At 41.6% G+C, this 22,670-nt stretch overlaps 2 long non-coding RNA genes and 1 pseudogene across 4 annotated transcripts in view; 1 reads left to right on the top strand and 2 right to left on the bottom strand.

The window, feature by feature from the left end:
• The window catches only part of LOC129150996 (uncharacterized), a 200,672-nt gene that overhangs the window by 10,776 nt on the left and 167,226 nt on the right, over nucleotides 1-22,670 (bottom strand). The window contains exon 3 of the long non-coding RNA XR_008557797.1: nucleotides 2,198-2,267. This is a non-coding gene — a long non-coding RNA (uncharacterized LOC129150996). The remainder of the gene's footprint in view (nucleotides 1-2,197; nucleotides 2,268-22,670) is intronic.
• LOC114234025 (uncharacterized) lies at nucleotides 423-8,730 on the top strand. Of its 3 annotated transcripts, XR_008557796.1 has the most exons (5): nucleotides 423-572; nucleotides 2,221-2,517; nucleotides 6,243-6,325; nucleotides 7,669-7,734; nucleotides 8,326-8,730. It is a non-coding gene; the product is annotated as an uncharacterized LOC114234025 (long non-coding RNA). The 3 variants fall into 3 exon arrangements; XR_008557795.1 differs by lacking the exon at nucleotides 6,243-6,325 and having other exon boundaries at nucleotides 423-562; XR_003620225.2 differs by lacking the exon at nucleotides 6,243-6,325.
• LOC114234040 (small nucleolar RNA SNORA48) lies at nucleotides 9,884-10,028 on the bottom strand (annotated as a pseudogene).

The raw sequence follows: 22,670 nt of genomic DNA, 5'->3' as shown, positions 1-22,670 counted from the left end.
ATCATTACAACCGTGAAAATGTTCTCAAAATATTTTTGTGAAGATTTAAGTTATTTAAATGTCTCAAACAAGTGTAGTCAAGGTGAGTAAGGTGAGCCATTAAAAAATGATAATTAGCCTGATAGATGGACCAAGAGGAAACCAGGGAAAGGGAAGTGGTTCTACAATTAGCCCACAGGCAGTGATAAATAGGCCTAAATATCAACAGAGAAAGCCAGGTCACTGTGGAGGAGAAAGAGGGCCCTCTCTCCTGACTTAGCTCTAATAGTGGTCAGTACTAACATTCATTGTGCTAACACTTTATATGCATTATCTATATAATAAAAGCCTCAGCAAACCTTATGATGGAACAATCAGAATGACCAGTCACTATGATGTGTTCTGACTAGTTGCTATGATATGTACTGACGCTCAATGGAGGAGCTGCCCCCTGGTGGTCAGTGTGCTCCCACAGGGGGAGTGCCGCTCAGCCAGAAGCCAGGCTAATGGCGGGAGAGCACAGCAGCAGTGGCGGGAGCCTCTCCCGCCTCCACGTCAGCACTAAGGAGCAGCAAGCCAAGCAGTAAGGAGCAGTGAGCAGGCGGGTGGTAAGGAGCAAAGGAGCAAGGGGTCCAAGACTGTGAGAGGGCCCAGGCCGAGCTGAGGGACCCCCTTCCCCCTCAGCACATGAATTTCGTGCACCAGGCCTCTAGTTTGCCATAATCTTCATAAGGACCATATTAGGTAGGTAGAATTCCTTTTTATTTCTCCCCATTTTACAGTTTTAAAAATACAGAGCTTAGGGAAGTGAATTCACTGGGGAAGTTAATTAACTTTAGCCAGGTCTATCCACTGTCTCATAAGGGACAGGTCTCAAAGATTCCATGGCCCCCGCCTTTCTCTCCACCTGTCATTTCCGTTTCCTTCTAAACATCAGCTTAATTCTTCCGCCTCCTCCCCATGCCAGGAAGCATGGGCAAGCTCTCAGGAGGCAGCAGGGCCCCGGGGAAAGAGCTGGGCCATGAGGGAAGACAGATCCTAGCTTGGTCCCTGGCTCTGACCCCTCCCATGTTCCCCTGGACCCAGGTTTAACCTCTCTAAGCCTCCTTTCCTCAGGAGATAACTTCATTAACGATCATATAATCTTCCTCTCTGTGGTCTTGTGAAGACCAAAAACAATGACATCCAAGACAACAAAACAAACTTCACAGTGCAGTTAGAAATTCATCTGAACCACTAATTTGTTTTGCTTAAGGGGGCATAGGAAAAAACACCCAAACATGGGGCATTCCTGCTTTCCACTAGCAAGTGAATTCTTGCCAAACAGAAAAAAGTTAACAGTGTCATAAACAGTGAGTTCATCATCACAGGGTGTACAGAAAAATTGAGGTGTATTAATTCAAATTCTATACCTTTTTCTAATAAATTGCATTTTCTTCTTGAACTTATAATGAATAAATGAGAAATCTTAACCAAAAATATGTAAACTTTTGCAATAATCACGACCATGTGGTTAAGAGTACATTCCTTAGGAGACAGCAATACACATTTGTACTTCAATGGCAGACCCTCCCAGGAGAGTTTATCCATCCCAACAAATAAAGTAGTGAGAAATGCACTTTAATGATTCAGAAGGGGGATACATATAATTTCGGAAGAACATGGGTCACACCTGGCTAAAGTTTGCTCTTGTTTGCCATTTTCACGGTAATTTTTTTGGTCACCTCCTCTCTTACCTTTAAGAAAAAAGATCACAAACTCGCCTGAGGCTGTCTATTCCCACAGTCGCTGGGATTGTCGTAATTTTTACTCCTATTTTCTTTCAATCTGTTGGGTTTGTAGCAATAGTTCGGCCACAATTGTGAGCCAGTAAAAATTGTGAATAGAAAGATACGGCTTTTCTTTTTTTTCCCCCACACGTGGGGAGGGCCTGGCACTTGGCATGAAGAAGGAGCTCAGGCGTGGGCGAAACAGGACCCACCCCACTTCCTGTCTGCTCCGTGCTCCCCTCACCCTGGAGCCTGGCAGAGTCCAACTGTGCAAGTCCTGCCTCGTGAAATCTGCTATGTTTGCCCTTGGGCTCTTTCTCAATCTTAACCAGAAAGTAGAGGTGGGTTTGGGCCTAGTAATCTTGATGATAAACAACCATAAATCACACAAGTGGAAAATCTACTTTCCTACTAAAGAAAAATAAGTAATTTCTTGCAATCCCACTCACCTGGCTTCTCTTTGCTCTCATAGATTGGCTAAGATTCATCATCATAAAAGTAGATGCAGCATACAGGGAACTAGAAGGAAAAATTTCAAGAAAATGAGTATGATACACCTCTGATTGCAAACACCCATCACACGGTTCTAATACAGGTGACTCCGGGCTTAAAACTGCTGAATTTGTGATGCTTCCTGCTTGTACACTTCAGTGAAGACAAAGCCCCCTGTTCATGACCTCGAATTTCTGCAAGCAATGCTTTCAGCATTGCAACTGGCAGCCTGATGTGCTCACCACAGTTGGTAGGAACTCAGCAACATCGTCTGTAGGTGCACTCAGGGTAACTGAATCTCTTTCAAACTGCTCTACACTTTATCTTTGCAAATTTTCTTTAAAATTTTAAATTACTTGCTCTCCACTGTGTCCAAGAAAGAGAGAATTTGCCCTAGCTGGTTTGGCTCAGTGGTAGAGCGTCAGCCTGTGGATTGAAGGGTCCCAGATTCAATTCCAGTCAAGGGCACAAGCCTGGGTTGCGGGCTTAATCCCCAGTAGGGGGTGTGCAGGAGGTAGCCAATCAATTATTCTCTCTCATCATTGATGTTTCTATCTCTCTCTTCTCCCTTCCTCTCTCTGAAATCAATAAAAATATTTTTTTAAAAAGAAAGAGAGAATTTGATGGAACACAGAGAATGTCAAATCTGTCCTTATCTCTCAAGAAAAGGCAAGACAATGCATCTTTTTGAAAAGGAAACACAAGAGTGTAACTAAAAGGTAGGAAAAATGAATGTGCATGAGCAAACTTCCAAGTCCAGACTGTCACACTCAAAGCACAAACACAACTCTGAAGTTCAAGGAGACATATCTGAAGACTATGAAGGGCACTGAGCCAGTGTAACAGATCTTTAAAAAAATGAAGAGCCCAGATGTTGTGGCTCAGTGGTTGAGCGTCAACCTATGAACCAAGAGGTCACAGTTTGATTCCTGGTCAGGGCACATGCTTGGGTTGCAGGCTGGATCCCCAGTAGAGGGCATGTAGGAGGCAACTGATCACTGATTCTCCCTCATCAGTGATGTTTCTCTCTATCCCTCTCCCTTCCTCTCTGAAATCCATGAAAATATTTTTTAATGAAAAGAAGTGATCAGATGGAAACCCTGACATTGTGTAATGGGTGCCAACGTCATGCTCCCCTTCTTTGCCTAGGTGGATACAACCAGTCACCTTGGAAAGGGTCTTCCTTCGTCCAGGAAAATTTGAAGGGGTCTCCCTTATCTGACAGGCACTTATTGCTCTAGAAATGTGCATAACATATTTTTTTAATGTTCTAACAAAGGCAGGCCTATGACGCGTAGAACAGTGCCAGGAGAATGTATACCAAGTTGAATGATTTTTCTCAAGGCTTCTGAGAGGGAAGGAACAAAGACTCCAATACCTGCTCCCTAAAACTCAACGTTGAGAAGGTCGATTAGAGTAGACTAGAGTTGTCTGATCTAAGTTCTGCGGGCCAATGGAGACCCCAAGGACCCTAAAAGTAAAGTCACTAATAAGATTGCTGTTCCAACCGAAGATTCTGAAGTTCTGGTCCAGCCTGAAGCTAGAAGCACTTCTAACACTACGACATCTGTGTTGAGAAAGCAATGATTGAGTATGCCATGTGATCAACAACAAAAGGCCCTGAAGATCAAGCCTGTGCCACTACAGGCAGAATCTGGGGGAACAAAGGCATCAATCCATGGTCCAGAAGGGTCTATTGGAACAAGCAGGACCAGCTTTCAAATGAGACATCCTGTAGCAGCACAAAAGCACCGGCAGGGCTGACCTGTCTCTCCAGTTATTGCACCAGGGAAATTGGAGACAGGGGAAAATCCCTAAGATGAAAATATAACTGCCTGCTAAAATGACAGGTCATGGATTGAAAACATTATACTAAGTGAGAGGACTCAGTGGAAAAAGGCCATACATTGTATAATTTCATTTATGTGAAAAACCTAAAATAGATAACTCTATAGAGACCGAAAGTATATTAGTGGTTGCTTTGGGCCGGGGGGGCAGAGGAGATAAAGAGTAACTGATAATGCATACAGGGATATTTTTTTTTTCATGATGAAAATGTTCTGCCCTAGACAGTTTGGCTCAGTGGATAGAGCACCAGCCCATGGACTGAAGGGTCCCAGGTTTTATTCCAGTCCGGGGCACATACCTCAGTTGCAGGCTCCATCCCTGGTCAGGGCGCATGCAGGACGCAACCAATCCATGTGTCTCTCTCACATGGATGTTTCTCTCTGTGTGTCTCTCCCTCTCCCTTCCATTCTCTCTAAAAATCAATAGGAAAATATTCTTGCCCAGCCAGCATGGCTTAGTGGTTGAGTGCCAACCTGTGAACCAGGAGGTCATGATTCGATCCCCAATCAGGGCACATGCCCGGGTAGCGGGCTCAATCCTTCGTGCAGCAGGCAGTCGATCAATGATTCTCTCTCATCATTGATGTTTATATATCTCTCTCCCTCTCCCTTCCCAAAGTAGCTGTACCAACTTACACTCCTATAAGGAGTACTGAGGATCCCATAGATCCACATCCTCACCTACACTCAGTATTGGCAGACTTTTACTTGTTGAGTTCTTATGTGTGATTAATTTGCATCCTCTGACAACTAATGATATGTCTATTCTTTAGAATCTATTTGTCATTTGTGTTTCCTCTTCTATAAAATGACTATTATCTTTTGCATATGAACTAAATTATTATTCGGTTATTTTTTATTTTCTGAAATGTAATTTTTACAAATTATATGCATTGCTGTGTGTGCCTTATCTTTTTTTATGGAGGCTTTTGACTTTTTAATTTTAATGTAATCTAATTTATCAATCTTTTCATCTCTTTTAAGAATTCTTTCACAACTCAAAGCTCCAAATGAAGTTTTAAATTTCTACCTTTCACATGTAAGCCTTTAATACATTTGGGAATTGATTTTTGTGTGTGAGACAGGAAGCTAAATTCATTTTTTTCCTCCTTAGGAAAAAAGCACCACTTCTATATTTTTTCCTTAGTGATTTACAATACAACTATGTCAAATATAAAGTTCCCCAACATGCGTGGATCTGCTTCTGAACTCTCATTTTTCTTTCATTGGCCATTTTATTTATCATATTAATGATACTGAACTGTTTTAATTACTGTAGGTTTATAACAAAGCTTAATATGAAAGAAAAGTCTACCCATTCCTCCACCTTATTATTCCTCAGGACTGTCTTGGTGATTCTTGGGCTTGACTATTTCATGCAACATTCTAACTGGTAACATTGGCCTCATGATAGGCTGACTTATGTTCTAGTAACAAGCAGTGCCCATATCTCAGTGATTTAAAACAACCAAACAGAAAAGTTGATTTCTTGCTCATGTTATATAATCCGTTGTATCAGCATTTCCATGACACCCTCACTCTAGAAATCAGGCTAACAGAACAGCTATATACAGCTCATGGCTGGTCCATGGCTGAGGGAAAGGAAGCTCTGGGGGGTGGCACACTGTCAGTACAATGCTCTGAGAAGTCACACACACACACACACACACACACACACACACACACACACACACTTCCAAACATAACTCATTGGCCAGAGCTGGTCACATGCCCCCACTGAATTCCAAGGAAGCCAGGAAGTGCAATCAACCATATATCTGGAAGGCAGCCAAAAACATGTGCTGAACTAATGACTACCACATGCACTGTTACCTCGAAGCCCTCAGCACGCCTCCAACAGGCTTATGAAACAGGACAGATAGAAACAGGGGTGGAGGTCGAGAGCCTGAATTCAGAATCTAAAGAATCCCACTTCGTCATCTTTCCCGGGGTCTACTTTGTAATTTATTTTGCAAAATTGTAGATTCAAATCAAGACATGAATTAAATAAACTCCTGGAAAGTGCTGTGGAAATAGAATGATATGTCATCTCTTTGGGAGTGGAAACTATTACATCAGAAAATGGATTCACTTTGCTTATATTAAATGAAAACTATGAAGCAAACCACTTGAATCTCATATTCCTTCATTCCAGATATGTTGTTGTAAGCCCCTTCTCTTTGTTCGCTAAACAGAAAACTTAGCTGCTGGCAAGTCACATGGAAGAAGATGTTTCAAGTAAGACTGCACTTGACTGTTTCTAACTTTTATCACAAGTTAGAAATCACCTCTGAGTGTTTCCTGACATTCAATGTAAAGAGAGATGAGGAGTGTCTTACTGTTAAATTCTTTTAGCATACATCTGGTCTATATCAGCCTGAAATAAACAACATTTTAGATAACCTTGAAAAGTCATAGGAGGTAGCCTGTAACTGTTCATAAATTACACTTAAAGTTAAGAAGTTGATCATTTTAGAAAAATACACCATTGACAATGACCTCACTCCATCAATTGTATTTTACTTTTTCTACTTAAGAGTTGAGTCCATTGTTACACACAGTCTTCAAAAGGTCAATGTGACTTGGTAGTGTTTGAAATAGATAGGATTGCAATCTCCTTGCCACAATTGTTTACAGTGTGAATTTTAAAAAGTGCCTCTGACTATTTCTACATCTAAATACAACACCAAGTCTTATCCTCCCTTAAGTGCATACAGTTAGTCTACACGGGTGAGTCCACAGCTCTAAGCCATAGGCTCTGAGGTCTCCTGACTTCCCCCTGCCCCCAAGAAGAACAAGAGCTGCCACTCAATTCAGCATATCTGGTGAAAATATGTGTCAACACAGACAAAAATATAAGCATAGTGCACTGAAAAAGAGTGAGGTCTTTGAGTCAGCCTGCCTGGGTTTAGTGGCCATTCCTTCACTTTTTAGCTGTGTGAACTGGAGCAATTAAAACATTGAGGCTGCCAAAACCGGTTTGGCTCAGTGGATAGAGCGTCGGCCTGCGGACTGAAAGGTCCCAGGCTTGATTCTGGTCAAGGGCATGTACCTTGGTTGCGGGCACATCCCCGGTAGGGGGTGTGCAGGAGGCAGCTGGTCGATGTTTCTCTCTCATCGATGTTTCTAGCTCTCTATCTCTCTCCCTTCCTCTCTGTAAAAAATCAATAAAATATATATTTTTTTTTTAAAGAAAACATGGAGGCTAAGAGCTTGGGTTCTGAAATTAGGTTTGCAGATTCTGTCTCTTGCTGGCTCTGAGTCTGGGAAAGTTACTACCCTAAGCCTCAGTTTCCTCATCTATAAAATGGGGGTAATATTAGTACTTACCTCACAGTGCAATTATAAATGTTACATTGTTTTTAAAGTGTTTAGCTTAGTGTCAGGCACATAGTAAGTGCTTAATAAATGATATCCATTAATATGTAAGTAATATTGATGTTATTATACAAATGCACTTATGTTTACCACAGGGAAAATGGCACTGTTTGTCATTATAGATAGCCACAAATTCACCAATGATATCTATAGATTGTCTTTACCTGACAAAGACCTTTTTTTTTTTTTTCGTACTGGCTCAGGTGGGCAACTTAGACTTAACTAGAAATGTGGACATAGGACCCTAGGAATGGAATCAGCCTCAATTTGTAAGTATGCACAAACATGAGTATCTGGAGGTACAACCCGAATGGGAGGACTTTAAATACACCGGGGTGTAAACCCACAAGACAAGCAAGCTCATTGCCTGACCACTCACCTCACTATTTACCCCAGAGTCCGCTCCTATCCCAGGTGCCTCCAGTTTGTCCCAGAAATAGGTTGTTCCTCAAGAACACAGCCTGGATTCTAAGAGACCAAAGCCCTTGCCTACTTGTTCAGGACATGGTTGTAGCTCAGTAGGAATAGCTTGGGTCATCCAGGCAGCCCTCCCAAGTTCAAAGGGAAGGCGTACAGTATGGGCTGAGGAGAGACCCTTGTCCGTGTTCCCATAGCACGTTGGCTGCTCTGCCATGTTTCAGCCATATAAGCACTCCCACCGTCAAGAGACATTTTCAGACTATTTCAGTAGAACTTGGGCGTCCTGAGATGGAAGCTAAGAGCATCTAGAAAATTGTATTGTAAATTGGGTTTTATAGGACCTCAGTGCTGGCTCTTTCTTCCCAGTGCTGGGAAATAGTGGGGAACATTGGTGATAGTGCTGAAGAGATTGAGACAGTAACAAAATTTGTCTCTTCTAGGTCAAGGGTCACAGAGACTGGTCTTGTCCATGGAGGGCTCAGCGGTGAGTGTAACACAGGACCTTATGATCCATGGCTCAGCTCGGTCTGTGGCTTTGCCCCAAGAACCGTACAAATCGCGAACAGGTCACAACTCTGCATTTCCTTCTCACTCACCTCTCCAAGCACCTTTGGCCTTCTCCCTCACCTAGCTGATGCTCATTTGTTCTGATGACAGATTTCCCTTCCACTCTTGGGGGCTGGCCTGGCTCAGTTCACCACAGCTCCCACATTTCCTGCCCAGATGCCCTTTCATGAATAGCCCCATTCATCCCACTCATGGGAGAAATTGACCAATGCCTAGGCGCTGATTAATGCATCTCCAACGCTAGTTTCTTTCCAACAAAGTAACCTGTTTTCCTCCAACAGACCAGTCCATGAACTCTGCGGGGAGGGAGCGGGGGAGGGGGGGGAACGGGTGGGGGGAGGGACGGGGGTGTCTGGTTGAACAACAACAAAAAGCCAAGAATTTCTTATCTAATTATCTGTTTGGTAACTACTTGTGCAACTTCTTCCCTTTCTCCCTTTTACTTGGTGCTTGGTTGGATTTTTTTTTCCTCCTTGCTGGGGGAAATTTAGGGAATAACCAATTAAGAAGATTTTTATCCGATTTCTATATCAAGAGAAAAGATCAAACTTACGGTCCAAATGGGCCTGTGGGTGTAGTTAATGCCTGAGGGATCTTAGCTCCTGGGAAATTCCCTTCTATCAGTGTAAGTGGTGATGAGCCACAGAGATGGCCACAAATCAGGAATACGCAGGCTCTGGGGGAATGCATCCAATTATTGCGTACTGAAAACCTCCATTACTAGACCCAAGATTTGGCTTAAATTGATTGGCCAATTTCGTAGCAAATTTCAGGCACTGTGTTAGCTGCTGTTTAGAAACAAAAATTGCTACATTGCCTTTGTTATTCTGCCCTCACAATCTACCTTTGAGAAGAAAAACATCCACAAAGAACTCCAGTTCAAAGTAGAATGACATACATGCCTTAAAAGTACAAGAGCTGTGAGTGAACAGGGAGGGAAAGAAGCAAAGACCACATGTGGAGACCAGGATGTTCGCATGCAGGAAACTGGGCATGAGCCAGACCTTGCAGTATGAGCAGGAATTAAACAGGGAAGCCCTGTACCCTGCGTTATTCACCTTCATGGCCCTAATCATGAGATGTTCTATATCTACTTGTTCACCTGTCTTTTGTTGCCCCATTCCAATAGAAAATGAGCTCCATGAGGACAGAAACTCTATGTGTTATCTTTACTGGCCCAGAGCCAAGAGCAGTGCCTGCCACCTCATGAATGCTTGCGGGTAAATGAATAAATAAATGAATAAATCAATGCATTCCAGGTAGAAGAAATGATATAAGCAAAGGAAGATTGGACTAGAAAACTCACATTTATTGGTCATTTATTCTGTGTTAGGAATTATATACAAGCTTTCCATGCATTTTCCTAAAGCTGGGGTAAGCACACTTTCTCCATTAGAGGCTTTGAGGCCATGTAGTCTTTTTTTTTTTTTTTTATGTGCCTCAGGCATGAAACAACTCTGGCCACCGACACAGGCATCAAGCTAGGATGAACTAAGGACTGTACATCTGCTTTGCCCCTGATTGATATAAGAGCAACACCACCAATCAGGTGTCTCCTTGCCCATTGCCAGGGGGTGAGGCCATGTAGTCTTTGCCACACTATTCAACACTGCCACTGTAGTATGAAAACAGCCAGAGATAATATGTACAGGAATGAGCCTTACTGTGTTCCAATAAATCTTTATTCACCAAAAATAAGCAGCAGGCCAAATTTGACCTGCAGGCTATATAGCCTGTCAATGCCTGGCCTTTATAAATCAAAGGGAAAAAAATTATTGCACTATCTATTATTGATCAGATCATGTAAATGTGTGGGGAAAAGATATATTAGCAATATTTGCATCATAAATTGATCATCTGACGATAACACATTTCAAACACCAGGTGATCCTAAGGAAAAGTTTTTACTTAGTCACTCTGACTTTTCTAGACCTGAGTTAAAAACTTGCCTCAGTTCCCTCCAGAGCATTTTGAGTAGTAACCAAGTATGATGAAAAAAATACCTAAACACGTGGCAGGGACACTGGAGCCTATGTCCCATAAATACGCGATTATATATATACTAGAGGCCCCTATGTAGGGTCTCTAGGCCTAGTCAGTGATCAGGGCCAGTCAGGGCCTTCCAGCTGCCACTGGGGCCTCCCTTCCCCGGCTGTCGGCCAGGGCCTTCCTTCGTTCCGTGCTGACCCCTGGTGGTCAGTGCACATCACAGCAAGTGATCAAACTCCCGAGGGGACAATTTGCATATTAGGCTTTTATATATAGAGATGCAAATATATGTGGGATAAAATGTTAAGCTCTTTTGTGGGGATTTCACATAGAAATCCTGACTATTAATATATTATAATCACCTTGAGATGAAGATAGCAACAAAATAATACTAATGAGAATATACCACTACCCAGAATTTGGCTATTTAGTAGGTAACTGACTCAAACAAGATAGAAGGAAAATTTACATAAGCACAGCTAGGGCTGAAACAATTAGGCAGAGAATTATGGGCTGTCAAGAAGTGTAGTCCAAAAAATATCAGCTAAGGCCTAAAGGGCTGAGCAAGTCTCAAAGGTGTGGCAAGGTCAGGGATAAAAATCTAAAAAATCTAATCAAGATTGTAAGATTCTACTGACTCAGAGAAATCATAAAGGGCAGTTGAAAGAAGAGAGGTGCAAAGCTGACCACTGTCCCTCTTGGCCACATACCAGAATATTTTTTGGGTAAAGGCTTTCTAGCCCTCCCAACTCATACAATTGTTCTGTTGATGCAGATGTCCATGTTTTATAATCAATGAATGTTGGTGAGGAAGTCTTTAAAAGCACACACTAAGGTTCTTTATCCAGCTTCTGATTACATACATCAGCTATATCCAGTTAAATCAAAGGTCGGTTTTCTACTACCTTTATCAATCCCTATTTCTACACTTCTTTTGAATGAGGTGCAAAAAAATCAGTGAATAAATAGGAGTCTTTTGGCCAACTCATCTTCCCATGTACCTAGCATAACGATATATTACTTCTCCCAACCTTCCTGTCGGCAATATGACGGAGTTCCAGCCAATGAGATGGGACTAGGAAATGATGTACCACTTCTTCCAGTCCTGCCCATCTAAACTTCCCAAGCATGGTTTTCCATCTCCTTTTCCTCTTCCAGCTGGCTGGAATGGAAGAGATGCCCAGGGCACATGAGGCCATATGCATAACATGCCACAGGGTCAAGATTGAAGGAAACTGAGTTTCTGAGTCACAGCATGGAAGAGAGCCAGCAGCCCAGGAGAACCATCATTATACTGTGATTTGAGTTTTAAGCCTGTGATATTGGGGGCACCTCTACCATAGCAGTTAGTGTTACCTTAACCAATGTGAGGTAGAAGAGTACACTTCGGTATTAGAAAAGTTCTGCAAATATTGCCTGACCTCGCGGAGCCTGAGCACTATAAAAGCAAGTGGGAGAAAAGGAACAAGAACAGCCCAGCCGGCATGGCTCAGTGGCTGAGCATCACCTATGAACCAGGAAGTCACGGTTCAATTCCCGGTCAGGGCATATGTCTGGGTTGCGGGCTCGATTCCAGTGCCAGACTTGCAGGAGGCAGCCAATCAATGATTCTCTCTCACCATTGATGTTTCTCTCTCTCCCTCTCCCTTCCTCTCCGAAATCAATAAAAATATATATTTTTTAAAAAAGAAAATGAACAAGAATAAATAAATGAAAAGTTCTAAGCAAAGTCCTATCGTATCTTCTATGCATTTGGAAAAGAACCAAGTAAACAAAACAGTCTTTGGGAACTGGGGTAGGGCTGGAGGGGTCTAGACCGGTGTTAATTCTTGCACACCTTTGAGAAAACTATGAAATTAAGGGGCTTCCAAAGATAAGCACACAATGGAATGCATCCAGACACCAGACACAAGAGAACATTTGTTTTATTCCTCTCAGTTTTCCTTAAAATGTCCTGTAATTTTTTGTCCCCCCCCCCCTTTTTTTTCCTGTTTTCTGAGCTATCATAGTATACACTGGTACCTCCTAACACTTAATTATGTCTTTTCTTATTTTGTGCATCTACCTCCCACTGAACTGCAGTTCCATAATGACAGGGATCAAGTTATTTAACATTTTTCATTTGTCCCTCAGAGGCCCACAGCTGAGCCCATCATTCTCCTCAACTTAAGATACACAATCACCATTGATCGACTTGCGAGTTCCTGGTTAGGTGTGGTTTTATCCTCCACCTCCAATCTCACTTTTCTTTCCTTTAACATAGACATTCGCTTTAGTTTGTTTAATGCATTTCCCACCTTTCGTATTTTTATGTAGCTGTGTATTCAGCCTTAAAAATAGGTAGCAGTGTTTTGTGTGGGTTTATTATATATATAAATGGTATTTCTCTATCTCATCGGTACCCTACCTCTTTCATTCAGTCTTCTGTTTTTGAGACCCATCCATGTTGCAACATGTAAATCTAGCTCATTTTTTTCTGACTCATGCTTAGTATTCACTTAGTATGCTTAGTAATTGATTTTGAATACATCAGCCTGTTATAAAAATAAATATAATGTAAGACCTTAATGAGAAAGTTGCCAGTTGGCCACCAATTGTCTGGATTAGTCTGAGATTTTATTAAATTTAACTACTTGGTTAATAACCTAGGCTCAAAATCGGCAGTCTGTTCATTTCATTCATAGATGATAATAGTTTTGGAGGTAAAGAGAATGGCTGGATAACAACCCCACTCACCCCTCTCCCTGCCTGCTATCTCTGTCATAATGACCTCTGTCTTAATCCAACTATAAATTTGTGAGAAGCTAACCTGAGTAGCTTCCTGTTTTTCACAACTTCTGGAGAACTCTGGCATGTTTGGGCAACTCTTGGGAAAAGAGAAGCTAGTCAATGATGTTTTCATTTCTTGATTTAGATATCAAGAATACCATCATTATCTTCCCTTGGCCCTATACTCTTAAATTCTCCCTCTTTCATTCAGTTATGATCTCCTGAAACAAAGCCCTAATTTAGTGTTTCTTAACATATAGTGCAGAGTCACATGGGCAGTAGAATGCTGTAGGCATTTGCTAAAAATGAAGATTCTGGAGCTCTTCCAGCTGAGTCAGAGTCTCGGGGGCGGGACCCAAGATCTGCACTTTTAACAACCTTCTTTGGTGATCACTGTGCACTGTAAGGCTTGAACCTCTCTGCCATAATCCTTGGTCAGCTAACTCAGATATTAACAATATTTGGTGTACCTAGATAGTAATAGACTTCATGGTTATAGAATGTTGAGGTGGAAGCTGTTTACCTGGGCACCTGACCTTGACATTTATAGCAAAAAGGGTGCACTTAATCCAAATATTTATTTAAAATAATACCCTCTCCCAAATTGTATTTCACTTGGGATTTTATAAAGATGATGAGTTACTTCAAAATATTCTATACATAAAACCATATTCTATTTTCTAAACATAGATAACTGAGTTTCTAATATAGTCTCCTAATTGAAAAAAAAAAGGTGACCCCTTTTAAAGTCTGAAGCTTGTCCAGCCTGCATTCTCTTCTCCTGGGACAAGGTCGCTCTCTCTATAGCCAGAAGTGTGTATGTTCACCTTTGTGCACATTTGCGCCAACCCTTGACTTAAGAAAATAGAGGTCTGTCTATGCCTGAGTTCTCTCTTATTATAGTTGTTAGAGTTCTTCTGAAGTCAGTTATAGGTAGAGATCCTTCCTATTGAAATCAGAGCAGAAGTCGGAGCCCTCCTTGCTCACTACATGGAAGCCCTGCTACAGTCACTTCTTGTACAACTTCATTAAACACAAGCCTAGTGATGATGAGGTTCACACTGGCTACACACGTGAGGAAGCAGGTGTATGCATCTCCCCGCCATCTGCTCCGAGGGCCACCTTTTGTGAGTAGTGGGGGAGAGGGAAGGCAACAGTGTCACTGAGTCCCAGACACAGGATCTCCAGGTCCAGGCCCCATGGAAAGCCTTGACACCCAGGTGTGTACCAACCCCAAACTGCAGGTGGGCCATCCAGTTGCCTTTTGCTGCTACACAACACCTGGGCACTGAGGACATAATGGCCCAGAATTCAGTGAAGTAATTTGGAAACAGTTTCTTTCATAAAATCAAGGTTCAAATTAGGGCATTATTTTTTGGATGACAGTCACTTCAAACAAAAGATTATAATCACCATTTCTGATTATCAGCAAATTATTTGAAAATTATTAGAATTGATTTGATAAAGAATTTACACCTCCTTTTAAATCACTCAATAAGCAATGCTATAATACATATATGTTGTACATGTATTATATATAAACTAGAGGCCTGGTGCATGAATTCGTGCACCAGAGGGGTCCCTCAGCCTGGCCTGCGGAATCAGGCCAAAACCAGCTCTCCGACATTCCCCGAGAGGTCCCGGATTGCAAGAGGGTGCAGGCCAGGCCGAGGGACCCCACTGGTGCATGATCAGAGCTGGGGAGGGACGCATGAGGTTGGCCATGGGAGGGCTCCAGGGCATGTCTGGCCCATCTCACTCAATCTCGATTGGCCAGACCCAAGCAGCAAGCTAACCTACCAGTCGGAGTATCTGCCCCCTGGTGGTCAGTGCACATCATAGCAACTGGTCGACCCGTCAACTGTCTGCCCCGTGGTGGTCAGTGCACATCATAGTGACCAGTTGAGTGGCCTTAGCATATCATTAGCATATTAATCTTTGATTGGTTGAATGGATGACCAGACTACTGGACACTTAGCATATTAGGCTTTTATTATATAGGATATGTGTATTATATTGCCTTCTGAATGTTAAATATTTTGAGTGCACATGCATACATTTGTACACACACAATTGAGTTTGGTGGGGGAGTGTGGTAATAGTAGTGTTTAATTTCTTTATGCCCCGTTTTGTGTAAGAGAAACCTAAATTTAGATTATGGAACCAAGTTCATATCTTGGTAGAAAGGTTCTCAAGTTGACCCAAATTAAATAGATCAGCTGAGTTTTTAATTACTTTTTTCAGTCCAAAGGTGGAAAGAGTGATGGATTTTATTACAGCTGATAACTCTTTGAAAGTTTCTGTTCATTCATCAAGACCCTGCATAATCCTGATTCTTTGCAGCATCTTAACAGGTGTTTGAAGACACCCAAAGATTTATATAAGATCAAGAGACTGTATCTCAAACACCTTGACCAGTAAGAGCCACCATAGGCTCCAATACAGTTCATTGCCCAACAACCATCAACACACACCTTAATTCTAATGAAACTCTTCTACCACTGTCTTCAAATGTGCTCATGCAGCCCTAGCCGATCAGGCTCAGTGGATAGAGTGTCAGCCTGTGGACTGAAGCGTCCTGGGTTTGATTCCAGTCAAGGGCATATGCCCGGGTTGCGGGCTCAATCCCCAGTGGGAGGCATGCAGGAAGCAGCCGATCAATGATTTTTTCTCATCATTGATGTTTCTATCTCTGTCTCCCTCTCCCTTCCTCTCTGAAATCAATAAAAATATGTATTTTTTAAAAAGTGCTCATGCATATGCTTTCTTGCTTCATTCCATATACCAATTCCTTTGTCCTGTTCCAAAATGAATTACCTCCCCCATTCCTTTCAGCTCTTCCAGATCTTGTCCCTTCTTCAGGATCCAAATATTTCCCTAGCTGCATAACATTTATAATCTTCCCCCAGGCCAAGGCCTTCAACAATCTCCGCTCCATCTGAGTTCCTGTAGCATACACCATACACTCATTTTATATTTATCGTGTACTATTGTGGTGTCACACATATGTCCTGTATTTTTATTTGCCTGTTGCATTGCTCTTATCTTTTCAGATGCATTATGCCTAGAGATTTTTTTTTAACTTTGAGACATCTGAGACTCAGTTCTTATCATCTCTAAGATGTGCAACCTAGAGATTTTCCGTGCCTATGTAGATTGTCAGTTCCTGAGGATGGGGCTGTGGCTTATTATTTATTTTGTTAATATATTTTTATTGATTTCAGAGTGGAAGGGAGAAATAGAAACATCAATGATGAGAGAGAATCATTGATTGGCTGCCCCCCACTGGGGATTGAGCCCACAACCCAGGCGTATGCTCAGACTGGGAATTGAACCATGACCTCCTGATTCATAGGTCAATGCTCAACCACTGAGCCACACCAGCCAGATTGTGCCTTATTGTTTTCTAAATCAACAACAGCCCTGGGTTCAGATCCCTACATGGAGAAACAGCTGGTCAAGTTCTCTTGTTGAATTTCTCTTGAACGGCTTCCTGCTGCTTCACTTACTCTTTGTGAGCAGGCTTTCAGGTTTGAACAAGTTGCCTGTCTTGTCCCTTTAACCTTCATATCATCCTCAGCCTTCTCTCCTGGTAAATGTTTTCTTCTCATTCATAAGTATTTTTAGTAGAAAAAAATGTGAACTACATCACTTAAAAATAAATTTAGCCCTCACTGGTTTGGCTCAGTGGATAGAACGTCAGCCTGGGGACTGAAGGGTCCCAGGTTCAATTCCAGTCAAGGGCACATGCCCAGGTTGCGGGCTTGATCCCCAGTAGGGGGTGCGCAGGAGGCAGCCAATCAATGATTCTCATCATTGATGTTTCTCTCTCTCCCTCTCGCTTCCTCTCTCTGAAATCAATAAAAAATGTATTTAAAAATTAATATGGCCTTTTTGAAACAGGGGGGAAATAGTTATTCTTAGTTAAAATACATTTGGAAAATAATTACCTAGGGTCAAAGATTCTGGATTGTAAACTCAGCTAGATATACCGAGCGATTTGAAGATAAATATGGCACTCCCCAAAGTGATGCCTTTTAATGCATGATTCTTTCTGAGACTGGATCACACAGCCAAGATTCAGTCCGTAGCAAAGGCAGCTTCACTTTTTAAAAACAGCAGTTTAGCAAATAAATCATTCCCAATGCTGCTCACACCCACTGGTGTAGTTCAGGAATTCATGACAGCTTTCGTCTGCTTCGGGACACATACACAGTTTCCTGGGGAATGCAAGTTTCTCTTTCCAACTTCTCTTCATGCAGAGACTCAGAACTGAATGGTTGGGAAATAGCCATTGTCTCTTCCTGACCCACTGAAGGTGACAAAAGGGAGGCTTTGCTTCATTAAAATTTAGGTTCTGAGTGTGATTCTGCAGAACATTATACCCCTAACGGGGTTGGTAAGAAACTAGCACAAGTCAACAGTTTTCCCATGCAATCCTATTTTCATCACCTCCGTCCTGAGCATCTACTGGTAATATTATGCCTGCCTCATGGGGGTCTTGAGTGAATCCCAGAAGAAGTAAATATCATCAACATCAGCTGGGGATGGTTAGTGCTTTGGTGACTGAACTCTGCTGTTTTTGAAATCACACTAGCTTGGATCATACTTTCCCTTGAATTTCAATATATGTTTCCTTGAAAGTTGATCTCTCAGGAAAACTCCCCCAATGCCAATATAAACTCTGTTCCAAACCCAAAATTAAATCACATCCTAGTGCAATTCAGATGTCATAAAAGTAGATAAAACCAAAGCTGAGTGAATAAAGTTCTCCTTGGAGGGAAATATAGCTTGATATATTTTTTTTAACTTTGAGACATCTGAGACTCAGTTCTTACCATTTCTAAGATGTGCAACCTAGAGATTTTAAAAAAAAAATTTTAAAAGGAGAGAGAAAACACATTTTAAAGTCTTAACCATTGACTCAAGGGCCTGTGGGTATAACACTATCTGATCTGTTGTCTATTGCTCTATAACAAGTCATTCCAAAACTTAGCAGCTTAAAAATAACACCCATTTTATTTCCTTATGTTTCTCTGGCTCAACAAGAGATCCCTGAGTCAGTGTTTCTTCTTTTATTTTTTCAAAACATTTTATAATGGAAATTTCCAAAGATTCACAAAAATCTAACAATATTATGAATTCCTATGTACTCATCATCCACCTTTAATAGTTTCACAACATCTTGTCAATCTTCTTTTATCTTTCAGTCCTCCACCTTTTTTATAGTATGTTAGAGCAAGTTTCAGACAATAGGGTATTTTACTTAATATGAGAATTTGGTAAGGATTTCCCAAATGATTGATATGTAGACGGTGGTGACAGAAAGTTAGTGGTCATCCTATCTTCCATTGGCTCCTCTACCGCGCCCAGTCTTCTTTAAACTTGTTGGGGCCATGAAAATTGTTCTGGTCAATAGATGTGGGCAAAAATAGCTGGTATCCTTCCAGGTTGAGGCATTAAAAGCAGCTCTATGCTGGCTCCAGGGATGAGGCATGTGACTCAGGCCTAGCCAATCAGAGCATGACATCCTCCTGGCCACATGACCCCGTCAAAGCCAATCAGATGTAAATAAGGACACTTTTGCCACAACTGTCAGAAGTGGACATGCTCAGTTTTTGGAGCTACCAGGGACTAACACACAAATTTAAGAATTAAAGCCAACAGAGAAGACCCAAGCAATAGAGAGAGTGAAATTTATTCTTGGTGGCATCATGTGAGCCCCGGAATCAACCTGTGCATGAAAACAACCATTCCTGGACATTTCCATGTGGGAATGAACAAATTCCAGTTTTGTTTAAGCCAAGCTGTGTGTTTTCTGTCCCTTGTAGTGGGAAGAGTCCTAATTGGCAGTGAATTGTACATTAATGCAATGTAGACAGGTCATAGACTCTCTCTCTGAATACATAGCTGCATGGGGTAGGGGGGAGGGTGTGAGGCAGGGAGCTTAAGAGCTCAACATGTGAAGGTCTTCAGCTAGTACAGCTCAGTGCACGTATGTGAGGAAAAAACCACCCAAAGAAGCAGCGGAACAACTTTTAAAATGTATATAAAGCCAGAAATAGTATGCTTTCCCACCAACCGGAGAGGAAATCCTTATAATTCAGGGGGTATTTAAAGTACACAATACACAGAACAGTATTGTTTCAGTAGTGTGGTAAAATTAGCCCTAGACTAAAGGCTTTTTGAGTTCTGCCTAACAAAAGTTCAAAGCAAGTCTCAAAAGGGGCAAACTGTTTCCAAATTACTCATCTGCATCTTAGAACAAAATTAAATTATATTTATAAGAACACAAAAACATCCAACACCCCGTAAGGTAAAATTCTGAATACATGGCATCAAATAAAAAATTGCCAAGCATGCAAAGAAACAGGTAAATATGAGCAATAATATGGGATAGTATCCATTAATAGAAACGGATCCACAAATGGCACAGAATTAGTCAACAAAAATATTAAAACATACCTATATCTGTATCTATATAGATAGATAGGTAGATAAGTTCTATAATGTACAATTACTTATTTCTTCCTGTGATTACTTGCCTAATGACTATAAGCTTCATGAAAACAGAAACCACATATATGATGTTCAAGCCACTAGGGGTTTTTGTACGAGGATCTGACTACGTAAAGTCATTGTTTACAAAGCTAAATCTTGTCAGTGAGCAGAGAATAAATTGGAATGGGAGGAGACTGGAAGTTAGCAATCTGGTTCATGTGAGTTTGGAATACTTGCAGTGAGAATAGTGAAGATAATTAAAATGTTATATTTTTCTAATGACTAGGTTGTCTGAAAAGAGGAATATAAAGAAGAATATCATCAGTTGACTATTTCCTAAGAAACCATCATGCATGCTTCCCATGTGCCAGGCACAATGCAGAGATAGGGCTATGCCAGTCCACAGTGGGGTATTATTCTGCCATGAAAAGGAATGAAGTGCTGATAAATGCTACAACATGGATGAGCCAGATGCAAAAGCCACAAATGGTATGCTTCCAGTTACCTGAAGTGTCTAGAATAGAAAGATCCCTAGAGATAGAAAGTAAACTAGGGACTATCAGGGGCTGGTCATGAGGAGTGACTGCTGAAGGGGATGAGGTTTCTTTTGGGGGTGATGAAAATGTTCTGAAATTAACTAGTGATGACGGTTGCATAGCCTTATGAATATACTGAACACCACTGACATGTACATGTTAAATGAATGAATTGTATAAATTATATCCCAATAAAGATTCTCCAAAACAAAAACAAAAGAAGAACAAACGCGCTGGCCTTGCCTTGCCCTCAAAATCTCACAGTGAAGATATCACACAGCACAAAGCAAATATGGTCAAATGTTTAGGGAACCCTAAGTTTCCAGGGTGCTCTGACCCAGGCTTCAGCAGGGTCATCTGGTCGCGGTTCTGACTTGATTAGACTGGCACTCCAGGCCTGACCCAGAGATAAGCCTTTATTTGGGGGAGAAATAAGGAGGCATGCAAGATAGTGAAGAATGTTTTTTCCACTCCCTCTGTTCTTCCACTGGTCACTCTAGAAATCTAGAAACAGCCTTCCCTTAAATACATAGATGCCTCCTGCACATGCTCATTCCCATGAAACATCAGCTCGTGCAGAGGACGCACCGCCCAGGGTGCTGCCTCCAGCCTCTGTTTTTAGCCCAGAGTGAAGGCTGACGTGTACATTGGGGGAACCCGGAGACCACGGAACTGCCAATACCAAACAGCCTGTATCCGGGCAGACTTCACCTCGGTCTCTGATTGCTGGATGTGAAAGCATAGACGATCCGTTACCTTCATTACAAAAGTATATGTCATTCTAGCCTTTTTCCAGGCAAGGATTTTATTTTAATGTAATCATAATGTGTATAATTAAGAATGTTGTATTTCTACATAACATTATAGCAGGAGTGCTTAATATGTTATTACCTACTTCCTTAAGCAATTCCATGTTTATGATGTTCCATCACAAAGATATTTAACAGCTATCTTAACTAATCCCTCATGGTAAGACATTTAAGTGGCTCCCAATCTTTGGCAATTATGAAAATGTAGCAATAAACTCATTTGCACATAAAGCTGTTTCCATACTTAGCTTTATTTCACTAAGATTCCCCAACGTGAAATTTCTATTCCAGTTTTTTTTTTTTCTTTTCTGCTGTCCCTTGGCAAAGCACATTATTGTGTTGATGTTGAGCTAAATTGAGTCCTTTAATCAGATCTTGCAACTACCTGCTCCTCAAAGTGCAAATGCAAAAATTAAAACAGTGGAAGCAGTGTTCACCCTTTCTTGATATGTTTAATACAATTAAGTGACAGAGAAAAAACACTCCTTTGGTACTTATATTGAACCTACAATGTGCCAACACAGAAGTAAGTGTTTTGAAAATACTGACTCATTTCATCTTCTTATCACCTCTAAGAAGTGGTCACTGTCATTGCCCTGTTTTATCAGTGAGGACACCAGGCCAAGGCTTCAGAATCTGGGTTGTGGCCCAGCTGCTGTGGCTCAGCAGTTGAGCCTTGACCCAAGGACCACGAAGTCACCAGTTCGATTCCCAGGCTGGGCAATGCCAGGGTTGCAGACTTGATCTCCAGTAGGAGGCAGCTGATCAATGATTCTCTCTCATCATTGATGTTTTTCTCTCTCTCCATCTCCCTTCCTCTCTGAAATCAATAAAAATAAATATTTTTTAAAAGAATCTGGGATCTTGACCATTATTCTCTATCCAAACCTGAAGTCAGAAGGCCTGGGTTTAAGCTCCAGCTCCACCACGTATTGACCTATGGGCAGGGCAGTAAATCACTCCAACTAGTTTCTTCAGCTCTTATTTAAACATAAGCACATGTATGTATGTAAATACAGGTGTCACCATATCAGGCATTTTTAATGCAGTCTTTTTGCCTCCTTTTTAGTCTAGCTTTATCCTTATCCTCTTCCACCTCTCCAACCCAGAGGCACTCACCCCCCTTGCATATTCCTCATTAACAACCCAGTACTTATCCTTTTATGGTTTTCTCTAAGCACACATAATCATACACATGCAGATGTAGCTCACACAGACTCGTTCTGTATTGGTTATCATAATTTTATACAGAAAGATCATATTTGTTTCAGTCAGGACCCAATCAGGAAAATGGAAATCACTCTAAGATCATCCACACAGGGAGAATTTAGTGCAGGATAGTGGCTACACTGGTGATGGGAGAGCTAAGACACCAAACATGGAACGATGAGTCAGCCCAGAAGTTTGCAAAAGCAGTGTTGCCAGCCCAAGGCAGTCGGTGCTAAGGACAGAGGTAATGTTATCCCATCCCAGTAGTTACCTGGAGGAAGCTGGCACCATGGCAAAGCTGTGGAGGGCAGGAGACAGAGCCAGAGAAGAGAGACACTGCTGCAAAGATCCTGCCCAAGGTGGATGCCCTGGCTTCTTTCTTGCTAAAACCGCACAAAAATATAC

The sequence above is a fragment of the Eptesicus fuscus genome, chromosome 12 (genome assembly GCF_027574615.1).
Source record: "Eptesicus fuscus isolate TK198812 chromosome 12, DD_ASM_mEF_20220401, whole genome shotgun sequence".
NCBI classification, from domain to species: domain Eukaryota; kingdom Metazoa; phylum Chordata; class Mammalia; order Chiroptera; family Vespertilionidae; genus Eptesicus; species Eptesicus fuscus.
The sequence above is the reverse complement of the archived record's forward strand: the minus strand, read 5'-3'. Positions and strand labels throughout refer to the sequence as shown.